General features: G+C 36.6%; 1 long non-coding RNA gene across 2 annotated transcripts in view; it reads left to right on the top strand.

Annotated features, from left to right (window-relative positions):
* Positions 1-12383, top strand: part of Gm31466 — a 103710-nt gene that overhangs the window by 60481 nt on the left and 30846 nt on the right. For both annotated transcript variants that reach the window (XR_001783796.1, XR_001783795.1), the window contains exons 4-5: positions 8167-8393; positions 9349-9446. This is a non-coding gene — a long non-coding RNA (predicted gene, 31466). The remainder of the gene's footprint in view (positions 1-8166; positions 8394-9348; positions 9447-12383) is intronic.

Genomic DNA, 12383 nt, shown 5'->3' with positions numbered 1-12383 from the left:
AAAAGTTATTTATATTTCTTATCTGTATTTATAAAAATCTTGGATATAAACCATCTGTTAAAAACTTATAAACATAGTCTGCCAATGCATATAACTCTTTTTTTTGTTTGTTTTTGTTTTTGTTTTTCAAAACAGGGTTTCTCTGTATAGCCCTGGCTGTCCTGAAACTCACTTTGTAGACCAAGCTGTCCTCAAAAGCAGAAAACTGCCTGTGCCTCTGCTAAAAATTGCTTTACTCCTCAGATTCTGGGGTGTTTTGCTAACATAGATGATTCTAGATTATGAATGAGCACACAAAAAGACACAGCATGCCTGTGTTCCATACACAAGGCATTCTACACATTCATTTCTGTTCTAATTTATAGTACACACACATGAGTCTGTAGCAGAATAGTTATCTTTACCTAAACCACTGTATTTTGTTCCTATTGCAATATAAAATATTAGTATCGCGGAATTTTAAATGACTGTCAGAAGTGAAAACAACAATCTACCTATGATTGTAAATTTTCACAAACATTATTTTTCTTCTTTTTCACAGTGTTGAGCAAAACAATGCATAGCATATCAATGACATAATTACAACAAACACAATGGTAATAGGTTAGTAGTTAAGGAAATTTTTCAGTATTATGCACAAGAAGTAGTAAAAGGTTTAAAATACGACATACAAGTCAAAGTGCCTATCAAAACTCTTTAAAATGGTCAAATGAATCTACATTTAGTAGCTCACCTATATTAATATCAGAAGGCTGACATAATCTTTACCCTAAAACCCAACATGATAAGAGGTCTAATTAGGCAATAATAAGCACCAATACTTATCCTGATGTTCATGAGAGAAGCTCATTTAGATTATTTCAGAAAAATAAATACATATCTCTATACCCTATGAACCATCACCAAAAAGCAGCAATGCCCTATAGGTGTCCGAGGTAAATCATGGATCACCCACCCCAATGTTTTACCCTCTTCACTGACTACCAGCAATACTCAACACCTTGATGCACTTTGTCTCACTAAAATTTGGTTTGGACATTCTTAAAATGTGGGAAATGATACTTAGTTCTACATTTCAATTCTAAAATACAATTGTATCTGTAATATCTTCAGCATTTCGTGGCTGTGTAGCAGCTGCCACTCTTCTCCTTTTACACACCAAGTCTGCATCTGTTTGGATAAATAGAAGGAATTTCATTGTTGATGGTTTTCTTTTTTAACATCATTTACCCCTTTTATGTCTTATTAGTTTGATGATTTTCAGTCAAGATGCCTTGACTTAATTTCCTAGTGATATGGTAAATTTTCACACAAAAGTAACTTCAGGGTAAAAGGGTTTATTATAGTTGGCAATTTCAGGTTATAGTTCACCATTGAGAAAGAAAGTTAAACAAGCAGGGCCTTGAAACAGCTGGACAGATAACATCCATAATCAAGAGAAAAGAGAATAACTTTATGCATGCTTACACTTAGTTTGTTCTTTCTGTCTCTGTCTCTCTCTGTCTCTGTCTCTGTCTGTCTCTGTCTCTGTATCTCTGTCTCTGTCTGTCTCTGTCTGTCTCTCTCTCTCTCTCTTCCTCCCCTCCCCGCCAATTTAGTATTTTGGATTGTATATCTAATAAAGTAAAAATTAGCAATTTATTCTTAAATCAAATTTTCTTATGCATTTTCACACTCTATATGTTCCACTATCTTTTATCTGGGATTTGAGCTTAACTACCATGTACTCTGAACTTTCTGAACAATGTCATGAAGTTCTACTCACTGTCAATAGTGTAATTTAAAATGCATTTTATTGGACCACTTTGAACACTAGAATGCACCACTGCATTATGCTTTTGCTTAGAACTAAATAATCACATTACTCATTCCCATCATTGCTAACACCATACCTGCCACAAGCAGTTTATCGGTGGCCTCTCTGCATTCATATAGAATTTGAATTTCATGGTATAACCTTAAATAGGGGCCTTGCATATATAAATAAATTTTAAGTTATTTCAATTATTTTTTAGTGATGGTGAGGGATGTGGTTGAGACACAGTTTCTCTGTGTATCCCTGGCTGTCCTGGAACTTTCTAGATATACTGGGCTGGCCTATATATATTGATCTGCTTGCCTCTACTTCCTGAGTGCTGAGATTAAAAATGAGTTCTACCTCTGCAATAGAAAATAGCCCTATATTCAATTATGTCTCCAGAAGAAATAAAACACAACAAAAATCATGAAGAGGAAAAGATAATGTAGTACAAAAAGGAGAGCCTGGAGTGAGGGGTCTATAAATCAAGGAAGTTGAAAATGATTCAGAAGCCCCCAGGACTTAGAAAAGCCACGTTGATAGGATTTCCTTCAGAATATTGGGGGAAATCTACCCTTCTGATACTTTGATTTTAAACTTCAATCTCCCTAAGCTATAAAACAAATGTGTTTTGAATTATGAACTAGATCATCCAGATCTAGAAATGACCCTTGCTTCCTCCACACTCATTTCTCTAAGGAATAAGAGATAGATCAATTCTCTAGCAGGCCCATTTGAGGTAAATTATCAGGTTTATAGAATACACATATTTTTTATAAGGTTCGGGGTTCCCAAATGGATCCTGACTCCAAGTTGCTGATTAATTGACTGTAATGACTCTACGCAGTTTGTCTTCTTTGTTCTAAGAATTTACATTTCTTTCTGTCTCATGACTATTAACCTTGTTCTTCTCTCTTAAATATTCTTTCACCTATATTGCTATGTCACATTTCATATGCATAGACCACAAAACGTCTGTTTGACTATTCTCTCAAAATCTGTCCACAGCCACATAAATAGTTTAACTATCTTTATTTTTAATAAACACTTGACATCATCAGTTACTTGTTTTATAGAGAATCTGTCAACCGTTTATAAAGTAGTTTTAAATGTCTCCAAATGGCACATTATACAGGGATGCCATCACAGGTAAGTACTTTGCCTCTCTCTCTCTCTCTCTCTCTCTCTCTCTCTCTCTCTCTCTCTCTCTCTCTCTCTCTCCTCCTCTCTCTCCCCCTCTGTCTCTCTGTCTCTCTCCCTCTCCCTCTCCTTCTCTCTCCTCTCTACTTCAATAAAAAACTTAAAATATATAAAAGAATGGGCTTTTGATTGGCAAATGCTGATATGTAGATGGAATGAAAGCACAGAATGACTCAGGAGCTTCAGTAATTAGGTCTGAGTACGTTATGGCTTGTAAAGTGAGCCCTTACCTAGAAAACAAACAAAGAATCAAAAGCATAGGAGAAATAGTACTCACAATATTGTCATTCATACACTTAATCTAAAATAATGAGCTCAGAGATTTTTTAAAACAAATATTTCATTATGTGGTACAAGTGAGTATTCTACAAAATACACAGATTCACAGAGATGCCAAATACATTGAGTGGACATGATAATAATTTTTACTATAACTCATCCTTTGTGTTCTCTAAAGTAAAAAGATCAAGCAATGAAGGAGAAATGATCTTCTCTTAAATCAATAGGACAATTAGGCTACTTGAACACCCTGAAAATATTCAATTTGCTTTTGTATCTCTGAAATATTCTCTTATTTATTTATTTGTTTAATTAATTAATTAATAGATATTTTCTTTATATACATTTCAAATGCTATCCCAAAAGTTCCCTATACCCTCCCTCTGCCCTGCTCCCTACCCATCCACTCCCAATTCTTGGCCCTGGCATTCCCCTGTATTGGGGCATATAAAGTTTGGAATACCAAGGGGCATCTCTTCCCAGTGATGGCCAACTAGGCCATCTTCTGCTACATTTACAGCTAGAGATATGAGCTCTGGGGGTACTGGTTAGTTCACATTGTTGTTCCACCTATAGGGTTGCAGACCCCTTCAGCTCCTTGGGTGCTTTCTCTAGCTTCTCCACTGGGGGCCCTGTGTTCCATCTTATAGATGACTGTGAGCATCCACTACTGTATTTGCCAGGCACTGGCATAGCCTCATACGAGACAGCTATAATAGGGTCCCTTCGGCAAAATCTTTCTGGCATTGTGCAATAGTGTCTGGGTTTGGTGGCTGATTATGGGATGGATCCCTGGGTGGGGTAGTCTCTGGATAGTCCTTCCTTTCATATTAGCTCCAAATTTTGTCTCTGTAACTCCTTTCATGAGTATTTTGTTCCCAATCTAAGGAGGAATGAAGTATCCACCCATTGGTTTTCCCTCTTCTTGATTTTCTTGTGTTTTGCAAATTGTATCTTGGGTGTTCTATGTTTCTGGGCTAATATTCACTTATCAGTGAGTGCATATCTAATGATTTCTTTTGTGATTGGGTTACCTCACTAAGGATGATATCATCCAGATATGTCCATTTGTCCAAGAATTTCATAAATCCATTGTTTTTTTTTAATTAGGTATTTTCCTCAATTACATTTCCAATGCTATCCAAAAAGTCCCCATACCACCCCCCACTCTCCTATCCACTCACTCCCACTTTTTGGCCCTGGCATTTTTCCCCTGTACTGGGACATATAAAGTTTGCATGTCCAATGGGCCTCTCTTTCCAGTGATGGCCGATTAGGCCATCTTTTGATACATATGCAGCTAGAGTCAAGAGCTCTGGGTTACTGGGTAGTTCATATTGTTGTTCCACCTATAGGGTTGCAGACCCCTTTAGCTCCTTGGGTACTTTCTCTAGCTCCTCCATTGGGGGCCCTGTGATCCATCCAATAACTGACTGTGAGCATCCACTTATGTGTTTGCTAGGCCCCAGCATAGTCTCACAAGAGACAGCTATATCAGGGTCTTTTCAGCAAGCTCTTGTTAGTGAATGCAATGGTGTCAGCGTTTGGAGGCTGATTATGGGATGGATCCCTGGATATGGCAGTCTCTAGATGGCCCATCCTTTTGTCTCAGCTCCAAACTTTGTCTCTGTAACTCCTTCCATGAGTGTTTTGTTCCCAATTCTGAGAAGGGGCAAAGTGTCCACACTTTGGTTTTCGTTCTTCTTCAGTTTCATGTGTTTTGCAAATTGTATCTTATATCTCCTGTATACTAGGTTTCTGGGTTAATATCAACTCATCAGTGAGTACATATTGTTTGAGTTCTTTTGTGCTTGTCTTACCCCACTCAGGATGATGCCCTCCAGGTCCAACCGTTTGCCTAGGAATATCATAAATTCGTTCTTTTTAATAGCTGAGTAGTACTCCATTGTTTAAATGTACCACATTTTCTGTATCCATTTTTCTGTTGAGGGACATCTGTGTGCTTTCCAGCTCTGGCTATTATAAATAAAGCTGCTATGAACATAGAGGAGCATGTGCTCTTATTACCAGTTGGAACTTCTTCTGGGTATATGACCAGGAGAGGTATTGCTGGATCTTCCAGTAGTATTATGTCCAATTTTTTGAATAACCTCCAGACTGACTTCCAGAGTGGTTGTACAAGCTTGCAATCCCACTAACAACGGAGGAGTGTTCCTCTTTCTCCACATCCTCGCCAGCATCTGCTGTCACCTGAATTTTTTTTCCATTTTTTATTAGGTATTTAGCACATTTACATTTCCAATGCTATACCAAAAGTCCCCCATACCCACCCACCCCCACTCCCCTACACACCCACTCCCCCTTTTTGGCCCTGGCGTTCCCCTGTACTGGGGCATACAAAGGTTACATGTCCAATGGGCCTCTCTTTCCAGTGATGGCCGATTAGGCCATCTTTTGATACATATGCAGCTAGAGTCAAGAGCTCCGGGGTACTGGTTAGTTCATAATGTTGTACCACCTATAGGGTTGCAGTTCCCTTTAGCTCCTTGGGTTCTTTCTCTAGCTCCTCCATTGGGAGCCCTGTGATCCATCCATTAGCTGACTGTGAGCATCCACTTCTGTGTTTGCTAGGCCCCGGCATAGTCTCAGAAGAGATAGCTACATCTGGGTCCTTTCAATAAAATCTTGCTAGGGTATGCAATGCTGTCAGCGTTTGGATGCTGATTATGGGGTGGATCTTAGCCATTCTGACTAGTGGGAGGTGGAATCTCATGGTTGTTTTGATTTGCATTTCCCTGATGATTAAGGATGTTGAACATTTTTTCAGGTGTTCCTCAGACATTCGGAATTCCTCACTTGAGATTTCTTTGTTTAGCTCTGAACCCCATTTTTAATGGGGTTATTTGAATTTCTGGAGTCCAGCTTCTTGAGTCTTTGAATATATTGGGTATTAGTCCCCTATCAGATTTAGGATTGGTAAAAATTCTTTCCCAATCTGTTGGTGGCTTTTATGTCTTATTGACAGTGTCTTTTGCCTTACAGAAGCTTTGCAATTTTATGAGGTCCCATTTGTCAATTCTTTATCTTACAGCACAAGCCATTGCTGTTCTATTTAGGAATTTTTCCCCTGTGCCCATGTCTTTGAGGCTTTTCCCTATTATTATTAATATTATTAATATTATTACTACTATTTTTCCTCTATTAATTTCAGTGTCTCTGGTCTTATGTGGAGGTCTTTGATCCACTTAGACTTGAGCTTTGTACAAGGAGATAAGAATGGATCAATTCTCATTCTTATACATGATAACCGCCAGTTGTGCCAGCACCATTTGTTGAAAATACTGTCTTTTTTCCACTGGATGGTTTTAGCTCCATTGTCAATGATCAAGTGACCATAGCTCTGTGGATTCATTTCTGGGTCTTCAATTCTATTTCATTGATATATCTGTCTGTCACTGTACCATTACCATGCAGTTTTTATCACAATTGCTTTGTAGTACAGCTTAATTTCAGGCATGGTGATTCCACCAGAGGTTCTTTTATTATTGAGAATAGTTTTTGCTATCCTAGGTTTTTTATTTTTCCAGATGAATTTCCCTTTCTATCTCAGTGAAGAATTGAGTTGGAATTTTGATGGGGATTGCATTGAATCTGTAGATTGACAGGATAGCCATTTTTACTATATTAATCCTGCTGATCCATGAGCCTGGGAGATCGTCCCAAAATCTTCTGAGATCATCAATTTCTTTCTTCAGAGACTTGAAGTTCTTATCATACAGATCTTTCATTTCCTTAGTTAGAGTCACACCAAGGTATTTTAAATTATTTGTGACTATTGCGAAGGGTATTGTTGCCCTAATTTCTTTCTCAGTTCGTTTATCCTTTGTGTAGAGCAAAGATATTGATTTATTTGAGTTAATTTTATATCCAGCTACTGCACTGAAGCTGTTTATCAGGTTTAGGAATTCTCTGGTGGAATTTTTAGGGTCACTTATATATACTATCATATCATCTGCAAATAGTGATATTTTGATTTCTTCCTTTCCAATTTGTATCCCCTTGATGTCCTTTTGTTGTTGAATTGCTCTGGCTAGAACTTCAAGTACAATATGAATAGGTAGGGAGAAAGTGGGCATCCTTGTCCAGTCCCTGATTTTAGTGGGATTGCTTTGAGTTTCTCTCCATTTAGTTTGATGTTGGCTACTGGTTTGCTGTAGATTGTTTTTATCATGTTTAGGTATGGGCCTTGAATTCCTGATATTTCCAAAACTTTTATCATGAAGGGGTGTTGAATTTTGTCAAATGCTTTTTCTGCATCTAACGAGATGATCATGTGGTTTTTGTCTTTGAGTTTGTTTATATAGTGGATTACATTGATGGATTTCCATATAATATCTCTGAAATATTCTCAATGTAATTTTAAAAATGTTTCAAGTAATGACATATTTCTGTCTATTTCTTAAGACATAAAATTTTCAATTTAAAATGATCTATATCTGCATGAAAAACTAACACTATTAGCCAAAATAGTGTTTGTTGTGTTTAGATTCTGGTAACTCTGTTTTTTTTATTGAATAGTTTATGTATACTTAAAGTATTGCATGTTTAATTTTACACCTGTGTACAGTGGTAAACTCTCCTTCACATTTGGAATATAGAAAGAAACAGAAACTAATTTACTTACAGTGATGCATATTAATGTGTTTTAAAAAAATCAAAGAGGAAATACTCTGACACCCTCTGTAAACCCTCTTTTTATTATCTGGTTAGACAATAAAACGTTCTGTTATTTCATTTAAAAATTTCTTTAAAGTACAAACAACATTGGCTTTAGCACAACTAAAACATTATACATAAGCAAATATGTATATCTCTTTCTCTGGAGGATAAAATTTTGCATTATATATGTCTACTTGGTTCTCTCATAGACTTTTATCTAAATCATCTCGTGTGAAGGTATGTTAAGGTTCATCAAGTGTGTGCTATAGTAGAATCTACAGCAGTTTTTAGGACTTATCTACAAAGAAGAAAGAAAATCCTGCAGTGGCAATGCAGACAAACTCTGAATTGAAAGGATAAAGAAATACCTTTGGCTTGCCAGCACAAACCCAAACAACAGCAAAAGGTCCTTAACAACCTGAGGAATCCAGAGAAGGTAAGAAAACAAATGCTTTAATTCTATCATTCTCGTCTCCCAAAGTCTCTTACATAATGACATGGAGGCAGCTGATCATAACATTATTTACAATATGTCCCTTGTCTTGTTGCTGACAAAATACCTGTTAAAATCACCTTAAATAAGGAAGATAGAGTTTGCTTTAGCTCAAAGTTCTATCACACATTCTCTCATGGCAGGAAAGACATGGCCATAGGGGCAGGATGCTAATTACATTGCTCCTGCTGTAAAGAAGGGTGAATTCTGGGCATGGATAGCTTTCCCTTTGAATACTGTCCAGCAGTTAGGATGCTACTTTCTATCTTAATATAATCTAGAAACTCCCTCTGAGAAATATCCAGAGCTTTGTGTCCGATGTAATTAATGTTAACAGTAAGATAAACCACTCCACACTCCATGAACAATATTTTGAAAAAAATATTATAGTTTCAGTTTACCATTCCCATAGTTTGCATTTATCAACCCATGCAATTGAACATTCAAGTTGGTTTTTCAAAAGAAAATTTTATGTACATCAATTATCTTCTTATTGCAGTTAAGCTTTTCAATTTCTTGCCATTTTCAGCATCTACCTGTTTCATCATCCCTACTAAGAAATTACTGAGACATTCTTAAATTAATTGTTTGTTTTGGTCTTCTGTTTCTAGCCTTCAACAAACATTTTCCCCCTGTGTGATAAAATTTTCATTAGCCTAAATTTGTCATTATTTTTCCTTGTTTCTTAAATATTTGTTGTTATATATTCACAAGTTTAAGTTCAAAGGATCAGTTTTTCTGAACAGAACTTCATGCACACTGATTAAATTATAAATATTTGTCTTTAAGGTATTTCTGAAGAATGTTTTGTGACTAGGTCGATGAGCCATACATAAACAAATTATAAATTCCTTTTTTAATGACTATCACTAATAATTTTAATTTTAATCTTTCCAAGTGTTTTAGGAAATGCCTGATTAATGCTTATATAATGACATTGACAAAAATTGATGAGCACATTCATACAAAAAGGATATGATTTGAGTCAACATTCATGTAAGTTATTCATATACATATTTCTTCATTATTCTTGAGTTATTTTCACAAAAAAATCAATTGCAAGGGAGAATCTGGAGTTGAAAATGCATATAATGAGTAAGTTAAGATTTAAAAGGTCATAGAAATTATTGAATTGTCGCTGAGTAACTAAGAATTAATGGTACAAAAATTGAGTTTGAGAAATTCATAATGGAAATAACCAGTGTTTTTATTTTATTGTGAATTAAATTTTATTTTTGTTTTTATTGAAAATAGATTTTTCTACATATAATATATGCTAATTAAAATTTCTTTCCCTCTTCTTTTCTCATTTCCTATCCATTCCCCTACATCTAAAACCACTTCATTTCTTTCCCTTACTAGAAAACAAGTGCCCAGAGTGGTGATGCACGCCTTTAATCCCAGCACTCAGGAGGCAGAGGCAGGCAGATTTCTGAGTTCGAGGCCAGCGTGGTATACAAAGTGATTTCCAGGACAGCCAGAACAATACAGAGAAACCCTGTCTCGAAAAAACGTGGGGGGGGGGAGGGCGACAAGTAAGCTTCTAAGGGATATGAATAGAATAGAATAGAATAGAATAGAATAGAATAGAATAGAATAGAATAGAATAGAATAGAATAGAATAGAATAGAACAGAACAGAACAAAACATCAGAATAGGACAAAGCAAACAAATACAACAAAAAAGTGCCCAGAAGAGGCACAAGAAACAGATATAGACACAAAGTCCCTCGAGTTCAGACACTGAATAATCACATTAAAACAATAAGCTAGAAGTTATAATTTATACGCAAAGTGTCTTTCAGGTATACACATATATAGCTTTTCATTACACATACATACACACATATATACATATGCACATTACAATGCAAAGTATCTTTAGGTTATATACCTATATAATTTTTCATCATATATACATATGTGTATATGTATATATGATGAAATTTATAAAATTATGACATTGCACTACAAGACAAGAAGCTTCCCTCCCTCCCCACTTGTGATTGCTTTCTTCTCTCTCCCATGTGGGACTAGGGCATCCTCACTTGGGTACTGCAGCTTGTTGAGCCTTTTGAATTCTGTGGACTGTATCTTGTGTATTCTATATGGGTTTTTTCTTTTCTCTTCTTTTTTCTTTCTTTTTTTTCTTTTTCTTTTTTTGCTAATATCTACTTATTAGTGGGTACATACCATGCACGTCCTTTTAGGTCTGAGTTAGCTCACTCAGGATGATATTTTCTAGTTTCATCCATTTGCCTGCAAAACTCAGGATGTCCTCGTTCTTAATAGCTGAGTAGTATTCTCTTGTGTAAATGAATCACAATTTTTGTATCCATTCTTTTGTCGTGGAACATCTAGGTTGTTTCCAGCTTCTGGATATAACAAGTAAGGTTGCTATGAACAAAGTAGAACATGTGCCCCTGTGGCAGGGTGAGGCATCTTTTGGGTATAGCTGTGTCTTCAGGTAAATCTATTTACAATTTTCTGAGGAACCTACAGATTGATTTCCAAAGTGGTTGTATCAGCCTGCAATCCCATGAGCAATGGAGGACTGTTCCTTTTTCTCCACATCCTCTCCAACATGTGTTGTCAACTGAGGTTTTGATCTTAGCCATTCTGAATGGTATAAGGTGGAATCTCAGGGTCGTTTTTTATTTGCATTTCTCTGATCACTAAGGACTTTGAACATTTCTTTAGGTGCTTCTCAGACATTCGAGATTCCTCAGTTGTGAATTCTCGGTTTAGTTCTATACACCATGTTTTGATTGGGTTGTCTATAGAGTGCTCACAAAAAGGGATCTATCATGGCAGCCCTCCAAAAGACCCAACAAGCAACTGAAAGAGTCAGATGCAGATATTTGCATCCAACCAATAGACAGAAGCAGCTGATCCCTGTTGTTGAATTAGGGAAGGCTGAAAGAAGCTGGGGAGAAGGGCAACACTTTTCAGATATTCAGCAAAATATCAGAACTTTACTCTTCTTTAATTTTATTATGCTCACTGTGTGTATGTGTGTGTGACTGTGTATGTGTGTGAGTATGTGGTGTTCAATTTTGTACACATTTTTCAAAGTGCCATGTTGAAGTACAAAGGAAACCCACAGATGTTGTCTAATATCTGGTCAGAGATTGTTAACTCCATATTCTGAACAAAACCACACATTGGTTCTTTCCTATTTATATTACAACCACATGCTCCATAATATTCATAGTGGCCTTAATTATAAGAGCCAGAAGCTGGTAACAACCCATATGTCCCTCAACAGAAGAATGGATACAGAATATGTGGTATATTTACACAATGGATTAGTATTCAGCTATTAAAAGCAATGACTTCTTCAAATTCACAGGCAAATGGATAGAACTAGAAAATATCATTCTGAGTGAGGTTCTCTAGACACACAAGAATACACATGGTATGTACTCACTGATAAGTGGGTATTAGTCCAAAATCTCAGAATACCCACAATACAACCCACAAATCATATGGAGTTTAAAAAGAAGGAAGGCCAAAGTATGGATGCTTCAATCCTACATAGAATGGGGAACAAAATAATCACAGGAGATAGAGGGAGTTAGGGACCTTGGAGGAAGAAAGGAGGGGGAGGAAAAAAGGGGGAGCAGGAGCAGGTATTGAAGGGAGAGGAGAAAAGTATAGAGAGAGTTAGGAAATTTAATAGAAATATGTAGCAGTGGGAGATTGAGAACTGGGGGTAACCACTAGAAAGTCCCCAACCACAGGGAAGCAAGTCATTTCCAGGATGCAACAGGGAGGACCTTAGCCATTTGGGGAGATAGAACTTGTAGATACCACCCCAGTAGACAGAGCCCTCAGTTGAGGGATGAGGCCAACCACACGTCTCAAAATTAATCTAGAAATGTTCTTGTCCAAAGGAAAGACAGGAACAAAAAAAGGAACAGAGACTGAAGGA

This window comes from Mus musculus, chromosome 3 (genome assembly GCF_000001635.26).
Source record: "Mus musculus strain C57BL/6J chromosome 3, GRCm38.p6 C57BL/6J".
Lineage (NCBI taxonomy): Eukaryota > Metazoa > Chordata > Mammalia > Rodentia > Muridae > Mus > Mus musculus.
This window is presented reverse-complemented; position numbering and strand designations above follow the sequence as displayed.